This window comes from Pseudopipra pipra, chromosome 5, assembly GCF_036250125.1.
Source record: "Pseudopipra pipra isolate bDixPip1 chromosome 5, bDixPip1.hap1, whole genome shotgun sequence".
Classification (NCBI taxonomy): Eukaryota; Metazoa; Chordata; class Aves; order Passeriformes; family Pipridae; genus Pseudopipra; species Pseudopipra pipra.
This window is the reverse complement of record NC_087553.1, coordinates 15,580,126-15,604,598: the sequence shown is the minus strand read 5'-3', so window position 1 is coordinate 15,604,598 and position 24,473 is coordinate 15,580,126.

Here is a 24,473-nt window from a genome sequence, read left to right as displayed (position 1 = left end):
CTTGTAGGATACGGCACTGGCATGTGATGGAGGGCATGGCAGCTGCTGAACCCTCTCTGTCTTACAAGTTTCTCTTCATTGCTGACAGCAAACTGCCCTTAGATAGGCCTTATGTATATAACCTCCTGGAGGCAAACAGTTGCTCTTTTGCTGCCTCCACATGAGTCTTAGGAAAGGGTTCTGAGTCATGTTCAGCTTTTGTTTTCGCTTTCTAGTTACCTTTTGGCTCCAAGCCAGTTGTCACCCAACCCTAAGGTGACAGGCACGTTCTTTCCAGGATCCTCGGTAGAGTGAGAACTGGCCACAAGTCTGTAGTTATAATTAGAGCTTTATTATTATGTAAAGATTTTAGCAATCAGCGTAGCTTATCATTGCACAGGTTTTCTAGCAATTGGCATGTCTTTCCTGTTACATAACATTTCTGTTAACTAGATTGGGTCAAAATTTTAATAATCAGTCCAATCATCATAATTTAGACTCTAACTTTTAAATGTACATGAACCACTCTCTCAACCCTTGGAGAAAGAACAATGGAGGCCGATACTCTCTCTGACCTGGTTGTCACCAAACAGGACAAAAGAAACTTACCCAACACCAATTTGATGTCAATAAGCAGACATTTCTTTATTCAGCGCACTGAGAACACGGGGGATTGCTCCTCCAAACATATTCTCTTTAGCAACAAAATCCATTCATTTTTATCCTTTTTTTTTTTTTTTTACATAAGCCCTCTCTTAAATTTAACCTTTACAGGGATTGGTTCCATTAGTTATATATCTTTATTCTAAAGCAATCATTGGTCAATTCTACTTAGCTCTACTGATTGGAATCTTTGATACTCAAATAAAGATGGAAAGGGTAAGGGGGTTTCCAAGCAGCATAAATGATCCACTAACTTCTTGGTGAGGTTTCTATGGATGTATACTTCAAACACAACACTCCTAACAATCCCATACATTATGCCTCACAATTTCCTATATTTAAATTGCAACTACTTCTTCTATATGATCAAATCTCAATTATTTTATCAGATTATTTGCAACATGGTGAAACAGGATGCTCTGCCTAAGTGGCAGTGAAGCAACTCAGACTTTACCCTATTTGCAAAAGGTGATGGATGAAGAAGAGGGATCATACTGGCTTTGGTGTTGAATGCCAAGCCAGCCTGACTCAACAATCCCAAAGTTAAACATGCTGAGGATGTGAAGAACAGTGATTCCTGGCAGAAACTGGTACAGGTAAAGAAGTGGCATACAAATTTCCTGATAAAGGAACCAACAAATGAAACTACAGATAACTTATCTAAAGCTGCTGAGCTGACACAGCTGGCCAGGAAACATATGAATGACAGTCAATCACTTTATATTATAAAAGCCCAGCCCCACTGGGTTTTTTATTTGGGGTTTATGTGTTTGGGTTTTTGGTTTTTTGTGGTTGGTTTTTTTTCCCAGGTAGACAACAACCACAGCCTTTTCCTCATCCACTAAGTAGGTCACCTTGTCATAGAATGAGACCAGGACCTGTCTTTCATAAACTCATGCTGGCTAGGCCTGTGCAGAAGCCTGGGCAACAAGGAGTTAATGTGCTGCTATAGCCACCAATAACCACCACTGTGCAAGCTGGAAAAGGATGTGGCTGGAGAGGGGGCCTGTGGCTGGAGAGGGGGCCTGTATGGAGGTAGAGCAGCACCTTCCTGGGGCCCACTTCCCTGTTCTGGTCCATGGAGACTGAACAACACAAACCATAGCACAAACACAACACAAACACAAAACACAACTGAACAACACAAAACACGGCACAAACACAACACAAACACAGCACTCTCTCTTCCCCCTGCCTTTTCCCTATTTTCTTTAATTCTCTATTTCTCTTACTACTTAGAAGATAAGGGCAAAACTTATACCACTTTCCATGCCAAGTGTATAATTTACTTGTAAAACTTTGTGAGGTTTTTTGGACCCTCTGACATTTATTGTTCCTTTTCAACCACGGGCACCTGCAAATCTTCCTCTTGGGAATGGGACATGACAGCCTGATCCCCTGGTTGTCCTGTGTGGGCTGTATGATGGCACTCAATATGCTCTGCTCCATAGCCTTCCCTGGCACCGATGTCAGGCTGGGTCCTCCTTCTGACCTTTCACGTAGATGGACATGACATTTGCTAACTTAGTAATTAATCTAAAGAATATGGGGAAGTACAAGGGGCCACAGAAACCCTGGGAGGGGAGGAAAGAAGTAAAGGATTAAAGGACTACTCAGAGACTGAGGTAGCACCAGCAATAGAGAAACAACACTGATAGTCTCACCATGTCATAGTATTTTTCTGGACAAAATGTCCAGCACACAGCTAAACAAGTCCATAATACATTGCATAAACAATTGGCTGCCCACTTGGGCTCAGAGTTACAGTCAGTGGGGTTACATCAGGCTGGCACCAGTCACCACTAAGGTCCCACAGGCTCAGTTTTAGGGCCAGTGCTCTTCAATGCCTTTATAAACAATCTGGACACACAAGTCAAACATACATTAATTAAGTTTGCTGCTGGTACTAAATTAGGAAGAGCTGTGGGCTCCCTCAAGGGTAGAGAGGTCCTAGAGAGAGATCTAGATTGACTGGAGAGCTTTGGCAATCATCAACTGTTTGAACTGTAAAAAGAGGAAGTGCTGGATTCACCAGCTGGGACAGGGTTATATGTGTTATATGTGCAAATTGGGGGACTGTAAGGAGCTAAAGAGCACAGTTGCCTGTCTGAAACACGGTTAAGGCCAGAGAAGGAACTTGCCATAAGATAAGACATGCAATAGCCACCACACCAGGAGCTTGAGACAAACACAGAAGGGAGCAAAAGGCAGGAGCTAATTCCTGGAAGAAGGAGATCTGGTTAGCACATCCTGGTTAATGCATCCGGACAAAAATTCCCACTGTGGCAAACTGTGAAAGGAAGCAACTGCTCATACGCGTATCACCAGTCAAAGAAAGATGACCCCAAGCTATGGGACAGAGAACATCTGTGACCACCAACAACCGCCAAAGCCCCTCCAAATCTTGGAGGAAACATACACAGAAAGAGGACACACCCATCCTCACTTAGCTTGCAAGGAAGGCTCTCCCATCCTTGCTTCATATGTAAATTAGGAGTATGCCTCCGTAAGTACTCAGAACTTGGACTGTATAAAGGTGGTACCACCAGAAGAATGACCTGGGACTCCCACCACTGAATAGGCCAGGTTGAGGATAGACAAACAGGACACCGCTGGATTCAGAGGTGATGGATTTTCTGCTTGATCTCTCTCTCTCTCCCCACCCCACTCTATTTCTTTTACTATTTCTATCTCTCTACCTTTACGTTTATTTTTAAATAAAATCTGTATTGCTGACTTCGGCGTATGGTCTCATTCGCACCTTAATTTGGGCAGAGGCATCTTTCACTTATAGGATCGTAACAGGGATGAGAGGCTGAAGAACAGCCCCCTGAAAAGAGATCTGGGGGCAAGTCGACAGTGCTCCCTGGCAGTCAAAAGGGCCAACCATGTCCTGGACTGTTTGATGGAGGTGGTTGTCCTGCTCTACTCTGCCCTACACTGGTGCAGCCTCACCTCTGTAGGGGGAGTTTTGTGTGTGATTTTGGGCACCTCAATATAAAAATGACATCAAACTATTAGAGAGTGACCAGAAGAGAGTGACCAAGATGGTGAACAGCCTCAAGTGCAACACTTATGAAGAGTGGCAGAGGTCACTTGGTTTGCTCAGTTTGGAGAAGACTGAGGGATGACCCCATTGCAGTCTACGACTTCCTCGAGTGTTGTGAATGAGTGCTTTGGTCGCTTAGAGAATCACCACCAAAGGTATTAACAAAAGAAGGTTTTAATATATATTTGTGAAAGCATGACTTAACACAGTTAAATGGCAAGGTTCGCTCTATTGCTACATAGATAAAGCATATAAAGGAAATCTGGATCAGAACTTGTTTAAAATCATTTTCACTGAGACTGGGATACAAAAAGTAAAAGTGCTAAAGGATAAGGGAGACCCTCAGATTGAGTCAAACAGCTTCAGGCTTACTCAATGGTTTTATGTCTAAAGTATTTAGGAGCTTAATCATCATCTCAACACTACAAAATGGTTCAGTAGAACATATAAGTACAGAAGTAACTTAATTACAAATCTGCATTGGCAATATTCATACTATACTTGCTACAGGGTATGCAAAGCCAATACATTCAAAGGTACCTGATAAAAATTCCACCAACACCACATCACCACCACCCCCAGATCAGTGAAATATTCGTGTGGAATGTCTTTGCATCTCTCAACAGGTGAAGGGCTGAGCTGTGAGGAGTGGGGCTGTCAACCCAGTTTTCAGCTTTCAGTGACGGTCCTCCAAGTATTAGAGTTGGCCAGCTCTGAGAGGCATCCCACCCACAGTGAGGGGCTGGCACATGCAGCCCACTGAGGTCCAGGAGAGCTCCAGGGGTCTCACTTAAGACTGCTGTTTATAGGGTTACAAAATGGTTGGCTTCAGTCATCTGTCAGTCTCCAGGATGATTCAGGCAAGTCATGTTCCAAGACTGTCACAGAATGGCTGCCTGTCTCTTGTCCTTTGTTAGCTAACAGAAGCTCCTGCTGTGGACAGTGCCTTCCTGCCTCAGTCATGCATGAGATAAGGTCCAGGAAAGCTTCATTGCCTAAGTCATTACTCACAGCTTACTCCTAATGAGAATTCCTGAGACTGTAGAGCAGCTTGAGCAGGGGAGGAAATGTACCACCACGGGGAGCAGTGGAGGGAGAGATGCTGATCTCCTCTCTCTGGTGGCCAGCAGGAGGAAATGTAATGAAGCTGTGCTGAGGGAGGTTCAGATTGGACATTTGGAAAAGGTTCTTCACCGATGAAACAGAGCAAGGCCTGAAAAATTAACCTGGTGAAGCAGAGCAAGGCCTGAAGAGTTAACTTAGAATGCATGCTCTGAGCAAAGAAACAAAGAACTAAGTTTCAAGGACTAGCAGAAGATAACACATACATAAATCTGACACACTGACACAAAAGAACATAGAGTAAGAGCACCAAAAATGCTAACACACACATAAATAGACATATGGAAGGAACACAGGAAGATAAGGAAGAAAGAGAAGGGCCAGAGTCCAGAAACTCCAGCCAAATACATGTTGGAGTCAGCCAAACTGAGGAAAGTTCAAAAGATTAACTGAGAAAGAGGAGTAAAACAAGGACCCCCAAGGCCGAAGTAAGAGGATGTACCACCAAGGATCTCCCCAAAATGATGACTGCGCCCTCAACTCTGCCCTAACTCCACCTACTATGAATATTACAATGAAATGTTGCAATAACATGAATATTCATGAAATGATGATGTAGTCTCTTGCAAGAATTGTATAAATAGTCTGGCTTTTCACTGAGTGCTTCGGAGCTCTTTGTCCAGCGCGAGCTGGGAGTTCCCCAACATTGCCTAAAATAAATACCTCGCTGCTTAAAGACTAAATCTTTGTCTCTGAGCAGTTTCTCTGTGCCTTTTGGGGCACAAATTCGGCATCACTGACAGGATGGCCAGTCAATGGAATAAGCTCCTTGGGGGAGTGGTCATGACACCAAGCCTGTCAGAGCTAAAGGAGCATCTGAACAACATCCTTTGTCATTTGGTTTGGTTTAAGAAAGTCCTGTGAGGAGCAGGGAGTTGGACTTTGATGATCCTTGTGGGTCCCTTCTAATTTGAGGTATTCTATGATTCTGTGATCTGAAAATCAGTTGCTACAGAGCTGAATATCCTTCTCAACATGCCAAACAGGTTTCATGGGCCCAACATGTTTAATGCAAGTGAGAAATTAAAACTTGTTTCTTTAAGACAAACTCAGTGTCATGCTGCACTTCTAATTACCCTTGCACACACTCACAGGCATGTCACAACTTCCCATTACAGCAGAGAAATCAGGAGTGTGTTGCAGCAGATGGACTTCAGGTACTTATCCTGTAATGGTTTTCTTGTTGCCCAAGACTTTTTGGTTTCTTTGTTGGTCAGTGCTTAATCTTTTGGGGATCCTTGACCTTTGCCTTCTTTAGATTCCAAGTTGTCAGAGCATGACTCCCAGCCTAGTGCTGGTTTTGTGGCATCCCTGTCCCTTTACTCCACTGTCAGACATGGCCTCTCCTTGGTCAAGAGCTGAGAATACTGTGCAATCAGGAGCTGTCTACAATGAGATGTGACCAGCAGGACAATGCAGTTCACGTCTTTGAGTGGAATTATCTGTCCGTCCTCAGGCTGAATTTTCTCATCTTTTTTAAGCATAACTGATTTTGTCAGATAACTTATACAATAGAGTTGCTTAATGAAGAAAAGAACTTTGGGGTTCTTGTCCTGTAAGATTCACCCAAATAAAGCAATCTAAGATTACATCACCCAAATAAATATGCATTTGGTAAGCGGAGAATATGTATTAGATAGGTGGGTTTATGTGAAATTTACTGTATGAAAGAGGTAACTTTTTGCCCATGGTATGCTTGAATTGGAAACTTCCACCTTGCACCCTGCAAAGAGCAAACAATATCTCTTTTCTAAACTACACTCTGTGCCTGTGTTCAGAGAGCTCCTAAAATTAGCAACCTAAGCCAGAATTGGGTGTAATGCCCCTGCTGTGTACCATGGCTGAACTGTGGACAGGAGAGCAATTTCAAAAAGTAAGGGAGTCTGTGAAACATAATAATCATGAATTAATTATTGGAAGGTGGTGTCAGGATATAAGCTTGCTCTTCTTGAAGGCTGATACAGCAATTGTATCAGTTACACTGCACTGGGCCAAATTGCTGAGGTAACAGTGTTGGAAACACAAGGTTGAAAAGGAACATCAGGAGTAGCCAAATTAGGGCCAATTTGAAAGAAATACTATGGGGAATGTTGTTTATTTTGGGAGAAATCTGGTCAGAGACAAGCAGGTATGGGTAGGGACAGTGAAAAGGTGGGATCAGGGGAAGAGAAAATGGGTAATTAGATATAATATGAGGTAAAGAATAAAGAAGGGATCTTGTGGCACTAGGATTGCAAGTTATTATGAATGGTGGTATTCAAAAATGGAGGTAACATGAACTAACCACATCCTGGTTTCAATTTCCATTCTGTCTTGGGGTCACATACATTCTAATCTCAGTCCATGGCATGTCTTAGTTCATGTGTTTCAGCTCACCTAGATGTCCAGATTCCATTACAATTGCTCTAAGTTATGTTGATTTTTTACAAGATTAAGTCTGAATAAACTCTCTAGGTCAGATTACTAACATTATTAGTTCACACAAGTTAATTTTCTTCCAATCAAAACCCACAATCAGTAACAGTATTGTTCCCTGCATCTTGAAACATGAAAAATGTTACTGATCCATTGCACTGACTTTCCACAATTCTCAGAATAGTGATGAGACAGACTCATCATTTCCATCGTCTTCACCAACAATAGGTGAAAAATCTGTTTTCACTGAAAGAAACAGTGTTTCACTTGTGGAGATGCTGTCAAACTGTTTCCATTTTTCTCTTTATACCTAGATCTAGGTCATGTCCCTACCTGGATCCATACCCAGGGCCTTGCCCAGCCATCCTGGAGCTGTGTCTGGCCCTGGTTCCCCTCACCGGGCCTGGCCCTGACCCTGATCCATGGGCTGATGTCCCAGCAGTGCCCAATGCCAGTCACTGGGACTGCCCCCACCTGCCCTGCTCCCCAGCTGGGATGGTAGGACGGTCCTGGCTGCCAGCCCTGCCCTGCTGCCCTTGGGAAGAGCAGTGAGTCAGGGAAAGCATCCAGTTGAGGGACAGCTCAGGGTTGACCCTGCCTCCACTTATGTACTCCTTTCTCTTTGACGGGAGATTATCCCGCTCACGTGGTTGCACATCAAACAGTTCGATGTTGCAGTAACTGGAACCTGGGGTCACTGTGAACTGATGATTATCAGCAGGCACAGGATGTTCACTTTGTGGACTGAGACTTGATCGTGCACACCAAGCCCTGTCCTTGACTCCTCGCCAACCTCTCAGGTCCTCACCTTGCAATGTCTATCAAAGGGCTATAAACCAGCAGAATATTTTTAGTATTCTATATGCCTTAACTGTGATGCACACACTCATTTTTTCATTATGACATTTCATTGATTTTATATGACAGAGGACCCATTCTATTTATAGTCACAGAAGGACCTCCACCTTTATCCTGCAAATTGTGTTCTGTCAACAACTTCAAACACAAAACTGTGTCCCTAGCCTCTGCATATATATATATTTGGAGGGGCACCTTCACTTCTATAATTCCTATTCTAGCAATTTTCTATTTTGCTTTATGTCTCTGACCATTCCTGATGCAACTCAGTTATCCAGGTTAGAATATCTCACTCTGAAGGAGTTTCTTGTGAAGGTAAGGGCATAATGAACATCATCTTAATTGCAGAAAAGTGTTTCAAAGAACTAAATCCCAGGTGCCACTCAAATTTGAGCTTCTTAAAACTGTCAAGGTCAGGGATAACTGGTAATTTCAGTTCTTCCTGCTCTTGTTCACTGTCTTCTGTCATGCCCCTGTAACAGTTTTCATGGTTTTCGTGCACCACTTGTGCAGTCAGGATGACTGAAGGTCAGTCAGCACTTGCAACTGTTGCTTCATCCTCAGACCTTGGAGGCTGGTCATGGTCACTAAACCCTCGGAACAAAGGCCTCCAGCTGAGTCAGCAACTTGTCAAGTCACGCATGTGGGATGTATTTCCAGTTATCATGTTAATGCATTATATGTTTTTTTATTCCTATGCCTTCTTTTCCCTTTCCCGTTTTCCTAATCTTCATATTTCTGTTGGGCACTGATGTTTACTGTTATTGATTGTATCACATGCCTCAGGCTGGCAATCTCTCTAACAGGCATAACCACCACTCTTTCATTCAGTTCCCTAATCTAGTTTCTCTGATGAGCTTTCACATGTCTGATCCACAAATGGTTCCTAGACTGACTCATCCATTTCTCAATCTTCCCATCCCCTGACTTTCACATTTCGGCTCAAGCAGATATCCAAAATCGTATTCCCTGCGCACAATAATCTGAATCTCAAACCACTCATCCTTCTATCACCTCTCTAAAATCACTTGCAGGCCTGCATACTGGAATTACCTGCCCAGAAGTTCATCCCCATGGATGTTCACAGCTATATATCCAATGCACTTAACACTGAACTTCCAACAGTCAGCCAGATTTTGCTCAGGCTGAAATTATGGATTCATGCTTCAAAGTCTTCCACCCACAAGATATTCTTTTACAGTTGTTGGACATTCTTGTTTTGGTCCTTCATTACTAAGGGCACGGTATCACAACCTGAACAGAATCAGATTTAAACTGATATCAGTAATATGCCATAATTAGACAGATATTAAGGAAAAGTAGTTGAAAAGAAAAGTGTTGTATGCATGTATTGTATTACCATTGATGTATAAAGTGACTTTTGAAGGTTTCTAGAACAGGGAAGTATCTAGTCATTAACCCTAGAAGGGAACCATGTTGGAATGTGCTTAGACTATTAGGACTCTACACCCAGATAAAACTATCAAGATACTATATGTTAAAGTATGTCAAGCTATATCAGGGAAAACATGAGCTATGCTACCAGGGTATCTTGATAGATGCAAAACTCATGGGGTCATAAATGGAAATGCTCTCAGGAAACTGTATCCTGACGGTGTAGCCTTGAAGCCCAAGTAAAGTGGTGGTGTCATTGCTGGTACAGAGGCCAGAGGCTGTGATTTAGTTTTGTACTGCTTCAGGGCTGAGATTTGTCAACAAGCTGCTTTGTCTGAGCTTGTTTTGGCCTGCGTGGGGCTTTGCATTTGTTTATTTAGCTGTAACAGCAGTTGCCTAACAATCAGATTACATATAATATTATCTAACTTGTTTTAACATTAGTTAACTTCATGAGTGTTATACTGTTATAGTAGCTTTTTATGTAACTATAGTTAGTGTAAATAGGTCATTATTCTGTGTCTGTGACCTAGAAGCTCCTGGAAGAGTATTGAGTACAGGATGATAGCAAAGGCCTTGAAAGTACAAGCATAGGATAGTACCAAAGACCTCAGGGTCATAAACAAGTTACCAGTGGTCAATTACCAGTCACTGAAGGAATGCAGCCTTGGGAGCCGGATAAAACTGGTTTTAAGGAAAAAAAAAAGAGAGAGAGAACAAGGGGCAAGTATTTAACATAAACTAAACCACAGACAGTGAATTTTGTTATAATAAGGAATTGTGAAGCAATAAAGAAAGAGGAAGATGTGGTGCATGTTACAAGACATGTAAAAATAAATCCAAGCACAGACCCTAGAGTGAGGAAGTCCCCACCAACAGCATCACATTTCTGCCAGTGAAGAACAAAGGACACCAACAAATCACCATAACTCTCCTTTTTCACTGTCAGCTTCTGGGGCCAGATTGGTAGTGGAAGGGTGATTCTTACGCCAAAGAACAGGGTAGGTAGGTACTGGAAAGTTTCCATACATCTGCTTTAACTGATAATTAATGTGGCTTTTTCTGTAATAATTATATTAATTAGACTACTAGTGTTGGTACCATTGTCACCAGATTGATAGCAATGCTTTGCTGTTGAGACTCCAGTTATTCAAACAACAAATTGTAGTAGTACAATGTATTTCTTTAATCTGCACAAATGATACATGTTGCAGCCCAATACTGAAGGAAACCAGAATGCCTGTAATTGAAACACTGCATAAGGGACCCACAACATGATCATGGGTAGAATCTGTTGAGGATGTGTATAACTGATACCAGAACTGGAACCGTCTTTAGATGTACACCTAAGGCTGCAACAACAATAGCAACAAAACCCACATACCACTAGCAGGCTAATGGTTATAACTCCACTATAATAATAACAACTACAAATGGCACAGGCAACACTGCCTCAGGGTGTGCAGAATCAATCAGTGCCATTATACAGTGCTGTGCCTTTCGGTTTTACCTTAGTAAGGGCAAATAGACCTCTGATGTTTGTCTTGCCTCTGATTACTTCCACTTGAAGCCTGTTGTAACATGGATGCATGGAGCCAAGAGATGAGTTTTCAGGAGTATTTGCTTTTTCAGGCAATATAAATCTAAGAAAGTCTGTTTTCTGCCACCTGGAATATTTCTTTTGTTCAAACATTTCCAAACATGGAGTGTATTGCCTGATTCATTGCTAATTTGTTTGGGTTTTTTTCTTTTTTTCTGGGGAGGTGTGTTTTGGAGCTGGCACCAGCTTGCCTTTCTGACATTTTTTGTGGCAAAACTATTGCCTATGTGGTTGGCATGATGACTAAGAAGGACATGTCGAATCTGACACTTTTATGCTTGCAGCCTGAAAAGTTTCCAATTTCAATTGTCTTACATCCTCTTCCTGCCTTGGACCTGTCACAAAATAAATGGTTTAGATCACTTAAAGAATCACCATCAAAGGTAATAGTGAAACCAAACTTTAATATGAATTTGCAAAAGCACAACAAAGTTTGATGGCAAGGTTCTCTCTACTACTTACTACATGGATAATACATATAAAGGAAAAGCAAATTAGAATCAATTTAGAGTGATTTATGTGGAGAGCAGGGGTTTAAAAGGCTTAAGGGAGAAAAGGGTAAGGGAGATCTTTCACTGAGTTGCAAGATTCAGAGTGGACCCCCTTGCTTTCTAAATTCCTTCTCAGAGAGGAGTTTGGGTGCAATTGGATCCAAACTTAGGCTCAGACTTGGTCGATGGTATATGTCTAAAGAATTTAGCAGCACTTAATCATAGAAGCCCTTAAATGTTAAATTAACCAACTAACTTTGCTGATATACTCCTCCTTGTGTCTCCCTCTCTGGTTATCAAATCCTGTTCTTTATCTTCCTTCCGTTCTCCACATCTTCAGTTCTGTCCTTCATTTTCCCAGTATGCTCACTGATGTTCTGAGGTCTTGTTAACCATCTGATCTCTATGCCACCAACACTCACTATTCTTTTAGCCCTTCTGTAAATTGTTTCTGCTGGTGCTTTCAGACACACTTTTGTATTTGCCAGCCTTAGTGTTCCTATCACAAATCTCTGCATCAACAGACCTAACTACTATATAGAAATTGGGGGTTTTTCTCTATTTAAATTATGAGTCACTGTGTGTGGTTCCTACCTTTTTTTTCTTTTTCAATGAATGGATCCAGCCACTTTCTTTCACAATGAAGAAACAATGATGGAAAGATTTCATCTTGCCTTCTCACTTTGGATTCTCTGCCAACTTATGTGGCAGTTGGAAAACAAAACTCACTAGGAGACCATACAGATAAGGAAAGTGATTTTTATTTAACTTCATGAATCAGCTGACTCTGTTTACTCATATTTTCACCAACAGAAGTATCAGTATGTGTGTGTCTAATTAACCTGGCCAGGACGATTTGTGCTCGACATGCAAGACAAGACATGCCAGTACTGAATACTCTCTACATGTCCTAAACAAACTGCATTTGGATAGCCTTTGAGAGTCAACAGTTACTGTGATCTTAGTATCTAGTTTCATTCCACATGAGTCTTAGACAACACTGCTGTGTCAATGCTCTGCTTTTGTTTTCCCTTTCTGGTTATGTTCTGGCTCCAGGCCAATTCCTTTATCCTCCTGTCATCTTAATCTATGGTTTCATTTTCTTGCTCTCTGGTTATTGAATGAAACCATTCATACATTGTGCTGTGATCCAGGTGAACTGTTGACCTTAGATAACAATATATGCCATTGGTCTAGTCCTTGTTCTACTGTTTCTTCTCATGTTTCCGCTTGCCCACTCTCACTTCTGGAACAACCATAGTATTTATGATGCAAATGTCTGCATAGATTCCAAACAAAAGTTTGGGGTCATTTGCAGGCTAGGATTTCAAAGAATGCTATCAATCACTAACATAATGTAAGTTAAATTGCTGGTTGTATTTGCCTATTCTGTGGTCAAGCAAGTTCTAGCTGGACTCACCACAGGAAAGCTCTTTGCTTCTCTGATGTTTTGTCTGTTATGCTTTCCAGTCCTTCTGTATCTTAGTATAGACTAATATACTGTCATAAAATTTGCTAAGGCATATTCAGGATTTGTGGACCTATCAACCTAGGATCATGTAGTATCTTAAGAGCTGATGCTTATCAAATGCCCTAAAAGTAAGGTTACAGTTTTCTTGGCTTACCCCTCTGAAGAACACGTGTGTACACACATTGCAGAGAACTTGAAACATTACTGAGTGTTTTGCCACAAAACAAGAGCAAAACCAAGCTAGTGATTGTCCTCTACAACAGTCCCAGTGTAGTCCCAAGTATGGGTTCTACCCAGCACGCAAGAAGCCAATTTACACAGAGTCGAGATATGTATTTATTTCATGTCTGCACAGAGCTGGGTGTTGAGTGGTAAATCCAAAGCTAGCACCCACTCAGTACACCAGCTACCCACTTTTTTACGCTTCAAACAGTGAAAGATAAACATTTCCCCTATACACAACAATGTAAACCTACAGTTGCTGTGAACATATCTCCTCACCTTCATTTAAAGGCACAGTACCTGTTTATTTTTGCCATGCATGCTCTATGGGAAAGAGGCTTATTTGAGTAGGGGGATACTACGGACTATGGAGGTGTATTTTACTACACAGATTACTAAAGACTAGCAGGAAAGTTCAAGCAAAATTCTTCTTTGGCCTTATCAACACTTTGTTCCTCTGTTATCTCCTTGTTTGATGGATTTAAGGCATCATCTTGTTCTCACTTCTCCTCAATGGGGCCTTGATTCTTGGTTTATTATGATTATCTTGAAGAGATAGGGTTTATTGCACGTACAACCCCAGTCACCATTTGTTCAGTTCCTCTCTTGGGTTTCCATAATTTGCACATGAAAGAGTCCCAGTGACAATATGGTCTGATGGAAATACTTCATCCCAAAGCTAGACTGGTAATGCCTTGCCTGTGCAGGACTAGGTTCAGAGGTAACTTAGAGGTCTGTTCTTCTACTGCCTACAAACCCTCTTTAAACATACTTGATTTTTACCTAAATGCTGAACAGCAAGCTGTCTTAGAAGGGTCAGCCTGCAGCCCAGTTTATTTGCACATTGGTCTCTTGAGATGAGTCTGAGGTTGTCTGGAGTATCCCAGCTCTGAAGGGTACTTTTACCACTTAGCCATTGATTCAGACAGGCTAAGCTTGGCTCAAGCATTTGTAGAGGGATCTGTGGTAATTTAAATGTTGCAGTTACGGTTTCCTTTCAGGTTTTTATAATGGTTTGATGTGATTTGTCTGCATTTCCATTAACTTGAGGATTTTCTAGTACCATGAAAAGGTGTTTTATAAGCTCTTTTTTAGAAATCAGTTGAACTAATTCCTCTGTGAAGTATGACTAGATTTTATGAAAATGACTTATCTGGAAATCGAAATTGTGTATTCTGTCAGGTATGGAAGGGCATAAACCTCCATGCTGCCCTTTCTAAGAAAGTTTCAGTCTAGTTGATGGTTAGTGATATCAACAAAGACAAGTAAATAGTTATTTCTCCTTACTGTAGCTTCCAGGAACCCTGCATAAGTGATTCAATGTCATGGTGATAACCATGAGTCTTGTGATACTGAATCTCTATTCTCCTTTGGCTTGTTAAAGCTGTGGCTTATCTGATTAATTAAGCCTTGGGGCATTGAAATTTTTTGTGGGTTTTGTTTGGGTTTTTTTTCCCTTAGCGTAGGTATTTAGTGAGGGGTGGGTTTTTTTGGTTGGTTTTTTTTTGGGGTTTGGTGGGGTTTTTTTCCCCTGAGCATGGGTATTTAGTGCTTCTTTGGAGGATTCTCAGGATTGCTGGATTAACTCCTACCTGCTATGGCCAGTACAACTGGCTTTCTGCTTCTGTAAATTTCCTGCACTTCTGTGGGGTTTTGAAACAATTTGTTGTGCGCACATATATTGTGTCGTACAGCACATTTATGATGAGTTCTTTTATATCATTTGACTAATCTTATGGTGTTTGTCACAGGCAAATTTAGCCACAAAGCACCTGCCTTAACCACATAACTTGAACAGATTTAGGCACAGAATTCTGAGTAGATGAGCAAGTGGAGGCGTGTGTGCAGGATAAGGCAAGGGGATCCATGTCTCTTGCCATGCAAGAAGTTTGCATGAGAGATGCCTTGCTCTGAAGTCACATCAACATATGTTAATCGTGGTCTGAAAGGGACTTCCTGGAATCAACAGTGATTCCTCCCTCCTTCAAACACAGGGTTAGATAAAGTTATACAACACTTAGTTGCCCCAGGCACCAAGCAATACAGAAGTTTCATGTTAGGTTACCAACTGTTTAGTCACCGTCATCATTCATATATAATACCAATAAAACATAAAATTCACATGACTCTCCATGATTGGTCACTCAGTCAATAAATATCTCTATGACTATACTAGATTTATACTATAAAATTTCCAGTATAGACTGGCTTTTGAATGTAACCTTCTTGCTGGCCATAGCTGAAGAAGTAGAAGGTGCTTATAATCTGTGGCCCACGTGAATGCACACCTGACATGATGCACATCTAAAGCCTGATGGACCTTGGATGCCCAAAACCTCTCATAGCTGTTTGTCAACAGCTGGAAACAACTGCTATTGCAGACCTGCTGGCTCAGCAGCCCAGGTTTTAATCTAAACCTGACTCATATTGAATCAAAAGTAAATCCACCTCCATAGTATTTTTCCCAGGAAAGTACCCTCATTCTCACAAATTATTAATTTCTAAGCAGCAGTGTAAATGCTGAGCTCACTCTCCCTTGAACCTCATCATTGTTCTAATTTTCTAGACACTGTAGGAAAATACCTTTCTTGTGAGGCACTTTCCTTTTGCATTTTGTGCCCTTGGTGTGGATTTCAGCTGTGCCCTGGCTGTCTCGGGTCCATACTGTCGTGGATAGAATGATGCACTTCGCTGGTAAGAGGGAAGTAAAAACATACTTCATCGATATAAAGCAGTGAGTTAACAAAGCAAATGTGACAGTGGCTTAACAAGATTCAATAGCAAGGTACAATTTGTTATTTATTGCATAGAGAACAGGGTCAGGCAGAGAGATACTCCCAGAGTCACAAGGTGCAGAAAGGCCCCCCTTGCTGTCTAAACTCCTTCTCAGAGAGGAGTCTGAGTGTGACTGGATCCAGACTTAGTCCCAGATTTGGTCAATGTTTATGTCTAAAGGATTTTATGTGCACAATCAATCCTTTATATCATTTAGCTAAGATATCAAAGTTTAACATACTATTAATCACTCACTGAGAACCTGTTGTGGCCATCTCTGAATCCTGAGGAGTGACCTTGAGAGGCATCCTTGCTCAGTGGGAGGTACAGTGTGCAGCCTGCTGACCTGCAGGAGAGTTCAGTGGGCCCTGGGCTGTCCACTATTTATGGAGTAGGGTGACTGACTCATAGTCACATTTGTAGACCAGCAAGACATCTGAGTCACTGTTCTAGAGAGCCCTTGGTCACCATGTCACCATCCATCCTCCAAAGTCCAGAGTAAGCTGGATGCAGCCACCACAGCCCCCACCGGTGGTTATGCCTTAAGGGGATGGGTGGGGGTGTGTGGGGTGTGTGGGGGTCTGTGGGGGTCTGTGGGGGTCTCTGTGTGTGTGTGTGTGTTAAACCACACTTCCACTATATTGATTGCTGCCATACACATTGTAGTTTCTTTCCACTTTAAAATGCGCTGTATGAAATCGGTTTAATACTGAAGAGAGTATTAACAATGAGGGAAAATAACAGGCCACACACAAGTTAGGTGGCTGTTTTCATCAGCTCTCACTGAAATCAGAAGTGGCAGTGAAAGCAGTAAAATTGAAAGTGGCAGTAAAATCAGAAGTGTAAAGGTGAGGTTGGCAACACAGAGATAAGAGGCAAGGTGAGGTCTGGGGAAATGAGACGTAATACTGTCCCGTCTGTTTGTGAAACCACAGCCAGAAGGTAAAGTTCCATGATAGGACTGGGCTCATCATCACCTTTATTTTAGGTTCATTTTGCAATAGAATTCCTAGATTCCTAGATTCTTTGGTAGTGCAGGGAACATGCCCTCACAGCAGTTTTGCTGAGTGAAAAACTGTGAGAACACTTGTTATATTTCTGTAGATCTTACTGGCTGTGCGCATCTTCCCCTTCACAGTAGGGCAGGGATCTCATTAGGGCTAAGCACAAGGTAATGCAGAATAAAAGGTAAGTGAGTCTAAACACATAATTTATACTTGGGCTACGCAGATCAGGTGATAAATATTTATCAGTAAATAAAGAACTAAGAAATAATGAAAATCCTGAGAACACTATTCTGGAGAGGCACCTGACTGAGACGGAAATGAAACTCCCTGAAAAAAACCCCTGGATGAAAGCAATTGCTGTGTAACACAGAGCTCCAGCTTGCTCCTGGGTAATCCACTGACTCACAGAAGCTCAGCAAGAGTTAAGCAGGAAAGATTGCCCCAGAGTGAGAGGGTCTCTGGCAATAAAGAAAAGGAAATGGGCTAGACGAGCACTCAGGCTCAACTGCTTCTGAAGCAGCTCAGGAATCCCAGTACCTTTGATGGGCATGGGCTGAGGATGCATCATGGTGCAGTTCCCCTTCCAGGCATGGTACCACAGGTCTCCTTTGGGAGATAAGTGACTGGAAAAGACTGGATAAGTGATTAGAAAGAGCTTTTAACTGCTGAAAGAGCTGTTAGCTGCTGATGCCTCTGCCCTGAGTGCCTTTCCAAGGGAATGATTCTTCCTTCAGTTCCCAGGAGAAGCAGCCATCTACCACTCCCTGACTCACCCCAGGATCCCATTCTCTGCTGGTGCTGCTCCAAACACTGCTGCCAAGTGAAGAGCCCCTTTCTGTTAAAGCAGGCAAACCTAAAAAGGCTTCATAAGAGTCAGTGTAAACAGCATAAGGTAGCAGGGCAGGCATGTCCAAATCCCACACAAGGGACCTTGACTCTATTCACCACAAAGAGAAAGGCAGGTATAAATTCCCCTCACTTTACTCAGAAAAGTGAAGCTGGCTCAATCTCAATCTATAACACTCTTTCTCTTTTCTGAATGCTCAGAGATTTCAGTTTTTAGTCACTTGTCCTATGCTGTAAGTTTCTTTAGACTGGATTTGGGTAACCTCCCAGTTTCTGGGGACCCAGTTGTCTGCAAAATTGGATTCATTATCTGGTATGCAACAGGCCAATAGTTACACACTTGAGAGAGGCATTGATTATTTCTTTATTCCAGAGCTTTACAAGCCTGGGTGCTAGGTGGGTGTGATTTTTAGTATTATAATGAAAATACTTCAGCTTTAGGATACCTGGACCTTGAGTCTTTCGACAATTTAGCAATGTATACTCAGACATACATCAGCATCTTGATTTACTACATCCTTAAAGCCTGATAGTTCCAAAATGTCCTTGACTAAGGGATGCTAACTGTTCTACTGATATACAACAGCATCTTGATTTACTACATCCTTGAAGATTGTTAGTTCCAGGAAGTCCTGGACTAAGGGTTGTTAGCTGCTGCCTGTTCCACTTATGGTCTTTTTTTGCTGGTTAGGCTTGGAAGCATACAAAAACATAAGATAATTTTGACATCAAAGAACATCCTAACTTAGGAAAATTTTGACATATTCCACATTTTGCTATACCTTTGTCAGAGGAATTCCTGAAGACATAGGCCCTACTTGATGGACTTGAGTGCTGCTAAATTGACTAAGAACTGTCTGAAGACACACTGCTTTGTTTCTATTAGAAATTCTGTATTACTGTTGTCTCCCAAACAGGGTTTGGTACCCGGTGTGTAAAGACAATCTCACACACAGAGATGAGATATTTGGTGTATTTCATATTTGCACGAAGATGGGTGCTAGGTGATTCCACAAAGCTAGCACACCATCTGAAGAATATATGCATAAGTAGACACTTTGGATCTGCTTGTATCTCATTTACTGATAATTGATTGGCTACATGTTTGCTAACTAGTCCCACATCTGACATAACTGCACATCCTTTGAGTCAGAGGGTTTCTTGAGTCTGTGGCCCGTGAGCCAGCAGTCACAATCCCCCACTGCTGGAATTACTTTTCCTGTGAGGACACCATTTTTGAGCCAAAGCAGTTAACTATGTTGTTTATATCTTTGATTTAAGATGGGCCTTTTAGCCAAGATCTGTAGCCTGGCCTTGGAAGCCATTGCTCCTCAGTATGTTTTTGAATAATTTACTGATCTCTTTAGGTCACCTTGACTTTCTGGCATAAACCAGCACTTTTTCATGCACACTGAGCAGCAACTCTTTTAACCCATACAACCAGCAATGATTTTTAAGGAGCCCTGTAGCAAACTGTGTATGCTTGTACATTCATGTTCCTGTATTTGATTTTCTGTCTAATAAGACTGATTTTGACTGTCATGGCTTGTGTGTCTCACTAGGAATCTGGACATTTAACCTGAATGCTTGCCACCCAGGACCTTGGAGATTCCAAGCATGTAGGCAGTATTTGAACTAATTTTCTCACTTTTATTTTTTCACTCTCTGAATGTACTCATAGCTCTTAGTCCAAGATCATCTGCTGGAAGAAAGACAGAGCTTCAGGACATTTGGTGGGATCACTCTGTCTCAGAGCTGGCCTCTTTTATTGAGCTCCTGTCTTCTGTAGAGCTAAAGACAGCCTTGGTCTTGGCTGTGAATTCTCATGAATAGCTTTTCTTTTGCTAGAATATAAACAGCTCATTAGAGGACAACTAGGCGAATTCTTTCTTAAATGTTACATCAAAGCAAAGTGTAAACTGTCCTACCCTGATAAATGAAAAACAAGGTGGGGAGGCAAGGTCACACAAAGGAGCCACGATTTACTTGTGTCTCATGGGAACGAACTGATAAAATCCCATTGTTTTCCTGGATACATATTATCACTGAATATATTTAGAGAGGCACTGCTATCAAAATAATAGAGTTCAGTAGCAATACATTTTCTCACAAGAAGAGCATTTAGTCAGATCAGGTTTAAAGGACAAGCAGCTCAACAATTTAAACATAGATTAACTAGGCAATTATTTCATGCTAAACTATGTTTACTCATCTATTCGTGTACCTGAAGCTTCTGCACCCTGTTAATCAAATGGCATACACTGCCAGAATACCTGGCACATACGCTGAAATCACGAAATTAAAAAGTGGGTTGGAAGGGACCTTTAAAGACTGACTAGCCCAACCAAAATTTATATAGGTACAGTATTCTCTCAGTCTTTTACTTTCTCACTTAACAAATAAGCAAAATATTCAGTGATCACCTCTGCCTAGGCTTGTGCCCAGATTTTCCCATGATGGCTGGTTAGCCTGTTTCTGTAGGATGATATGAGCCTACATCATGTCAGAAGCTGATCCCATTCAATTATTTTCAAGTTACTGACTTAAAAAAAGTTGAGTGGGCTGACTCAAGTCTTCCCACTGAACTTCTGCTCTCAGGCCACCCATACCTTTTCCCCTCCTTTAAAGACAAACAATGTGCACCACAGAAATGCAGCAGAGACAACAATGTAAAATTTTTTCTTAGAAAAAAACCAAACAAACGTATTAACACAAGTTTGTTGAATTTTCATCAGTGAAGCTCATTTTTGTTTATTTTTCTGAAGGAAAGGGCTGGATGACCAGAATAGAGTATGTTGGGAAGAAAGGTCAGACAAACAGGTTTTTAGAGGATTTAATTTTCTTGGCTTTAATAGTTTTTTTGATGAACTTAAAAAGTAAAGGCCAGGTAAGCATGTTCAGAAGGCAGGGAAGGAGAAGGAACATTTGGAATTGCCAGCAATTTGCAGCTCAATCTGTAAACTAAATAATAAATGTGTAATAGGAACATTCAGGAACCCCAAGAAATTTGGGAACTCTAAACTCCTGTACAAGACAAAGAATCTACTAGGGCTCTCTAGAATCACACTTAGGAAAACACCACACCTGTGCAATATCTGAAAGACTCTTAATCTGCACCTGAAGTAAACAAACTTATCTTCTTGATTAGCAAGAATGCACAAGGACTGTTAGCTACAGTCTTCTATTGGGTGATGTACAGATAAACAGGATGAAAGAAGTTAAAGAAATCCCCAACCTCCCAGAGAAAAATCGACCAATCATTCTTATAGCAGAGGTGGAAATGCCTCTACACTGTGGGTGTGGCATCACTTGGATTCCTCTCTTCTTCAGAACCAGGTGTGCAGGTGTCTGGATCCTTATCAGTATTGCTACACACAAAGCCTTGTCCTATTATTGTTGGAAGGACCAACTACTGACATCCTTTCCACAACAACCACTGCAGTGCAGCATTTCTTACCTCTCTTTTTGGGCAATAAGAGGCATCACACCTTGTCCTCACATGTATCAACCTGGCAGTGGAACAAGAAGCCATCACAGACCCCAGGGGAGCCACCATCAATGCAACACTTCTCTTTGCTGACCAGAGTCTGACCCGAGGATACAGCCCTTCAATCCTCAGCATCTTACCTGTGCAAAGTTATATTGGCATTCATATTCTCCACAAAGTTGAAGGCTGGGAAGATCAGAATCATTCAGCTGTGCTATTGAGTGAGAGACTGACCACAACTATTTTAATAGTTTCTGTAGACTGTAGCGTGAAAGTACAATAACTAAAGGACAAGAGCAGATACAATTATGACTTGGCATTATTCCAGTATCCTTACCTCTTGTGGTTAAAATGACATAATTATGGGATACATACAAGACAGCTATCATAACAAGAACAGATAACTAACAATTTTTGAGGCAACTATAACAAAAGCAGAGTATAGCTGCTACAAAAAGAAGAGAAAGAGGAAGAGAAATGGAAGACAATTTTATAGGTTTCCTCAAGTGGCAAAATTACACTGGCAGAATCACTCTTTCAATGGTATAGTTAAGGCTCCTTAGTATCTGTCAATACAGTTGTGTTACCACAAAATAAAAAAAAGCACCCTGGTGATGAAGACTGCTCTGGGGCAAAATAAAGGAATTTAGGCCTCACCTTAGGTCTTATCTTTGGGACATAATTAGCTCACAGCAACCACATTGGTGAGTTTAACTGTGACAACTGTAATAGAAAGGCTAAAACTGGTGCCAATGGAGCATGAATGAGAATGTCTGGGTGTGCAGACAGACAAAGTGTACCCATCAGTGAAAGGAGCGAGTGTTAATAGCACCCAATTAGCAAGTCATCAAGAACCATCCAGTTTCACAGGACAAAGAGGCATGAAGACAAAGACATGTAATGACTCCTGATGATGCCCAGAGGTAGAAACATATTGATACGAAACTGCATAAAGACATATCCAAACCCTGCCCATGGTCATCAATCTAAGAATCGCACAGGACTTGAGGAATACTTGAGGCTTGGCATCACTTATTCTCCCTGTCACATGTGAATACAAGACCTGGACACAAGATTAAGATGCCCAGACTCCTGGTCAGATAGCTTGAACACCCAGGCGCTGGTATCTGGGTTCTGGGCAGACTCCATGGACACCACACACACTCTGGTACATGTCTGGGGGAATGGAAGTAGGTTTGTTTCAGTTTGTTCTAAATAAAGTCAGCTCCTATAAGTTCTCACAAGGGTATTTCCTATGCAGGTCAGACAATATTGCACTAGTATTTTTCTTACCAAAGCCTCTTCAGGTCAATCCAAACTTTTAACTGTCTCCAATTTAATTGACTGAGAGGAGCCCTTTTCCATCCTGATGGAACTATTGTTATTACTGCAAATGAATTTTTACATTTACCCCCATGAGTGTTAGTTTTATCATATTTCTTGTGTCCTCACTGTGCTTTTGTTGTCCCAAACATGGACTCATTACCTGCTGTGCAGCCAATCCTCACACTAAGGAGAGGTATTTCTATTTCTTTATTCTTGTTTGTGCAAAGTAGAGAGCTGTGTGGTAACCCCCAAAAATCTGGCTCCCCATCATCAAAACTTTATGCTATTTATACATTTTAACAAACAAAGGCATCAGCATTAATTGATTACAAATCACATAGCTTTTTCATGATTTAGTACTCAAACCCTTATTTGCTAGTTGTATCTCTCACTTCTCATGCTAATTAGTCCTCATGCACAGCTCTTCCCTCCATTTGACTCGGGGGTCTATTTTGAGTAGGTGGGCAGTGGGTCAGGGGTCACAACCCCCCCTGCCAGAACTTCTTTTCCCCAGTCACTGCTCAGTCCTGCTGACTTTGCTCCTGGTGGCTCTCATCCAGACAGCCAATTCATCTTGGGATTGTTCTCCCTTTCCTTAAAACAAAGGATCAGCCAAGCCCAAAAGTTTCAGTAAGTTTCACAATGCAGCTGCTTAATCCTAACTGCTTAGATATAGCTACTGATTAACAACAAAAATATCACAAAATTTGGTTAAAATCGTGAGAAACTAGATAACTTTTTCCATCGTTATCTCACAACTAAGGTAAAATATTAAGGTTAAAAAATCCCAAACCAAGAAATTAAGGAAGACACTGAAATTCTTTATAGTAGTCAAAGGAACGATCAAAGAACACAAGGATTCTTTTTATACACTTTATTTCCCTTTTTTTTTTTTAAAATACAGGTAATCTTTAACACACTACACAAAACATTAATATTACAGCAGCTGTATCACTTTGCTAAGACATACCATGTTTCTAAAACCTTTGTCATAATTTGACAATTGGCCTTGTCAAGGATTATTCACCTAATTGTCTCTCTCTACCCTTTTTCACTGAAATCCCCTTGTAAGCTGATCTCTATCAGGGACTCTATTGGCTCCCATGATGTCCAATATATCAAAACACCAACATTAAATTTTGAAGCCTTTATTAAGAGATTAAACTGGGCTAAGAAACCATACTACTGTGCTGTGTGCCAGAGAAACATTCGAAAAAGATACCCACACAGGTTGATTTGTATTGTGGATGGAAAAGGAATAGGAGTATATCACGTCTGTAAAATGTTCATAACAGTTTTAAATGCTTACATCCATACTTCTGATTTTTGTTAGGCTGAGCCCAGAAGAATCCATCCGTGAACTTACAGTGAACCCAGTGTGTCAGGAGTGGGATTCTTGGCACTAAATCAGTTCAGTGTGCTCATAAGATAAAGTACAGACACCATCAGTAAAACTGGCAGTTCTTCCCTGCATTACTTGGTGTCAGCTGTTTGATTTAGGGTGACTCAGGCCCTACAGATCATGACTGAAAAGCAACTCTCCATTTTTAGCCATTACTATATGTAATAATGGTTAAAAAGCAATTAAGAAACTTAGATTAAAAGGATTAACAATAACACCCAATAAACTGTGCCCTGCAAGTCAGTGATTACAGTTCTATTGATTAATCTTGCAAAGCTTTTTTCAGCAAAGGAGAATAATTTTATTTTAATGAGTGAATGAAATGTCTAATTTCACCTACTACTTCTATTGTGCTCACAGTAAGT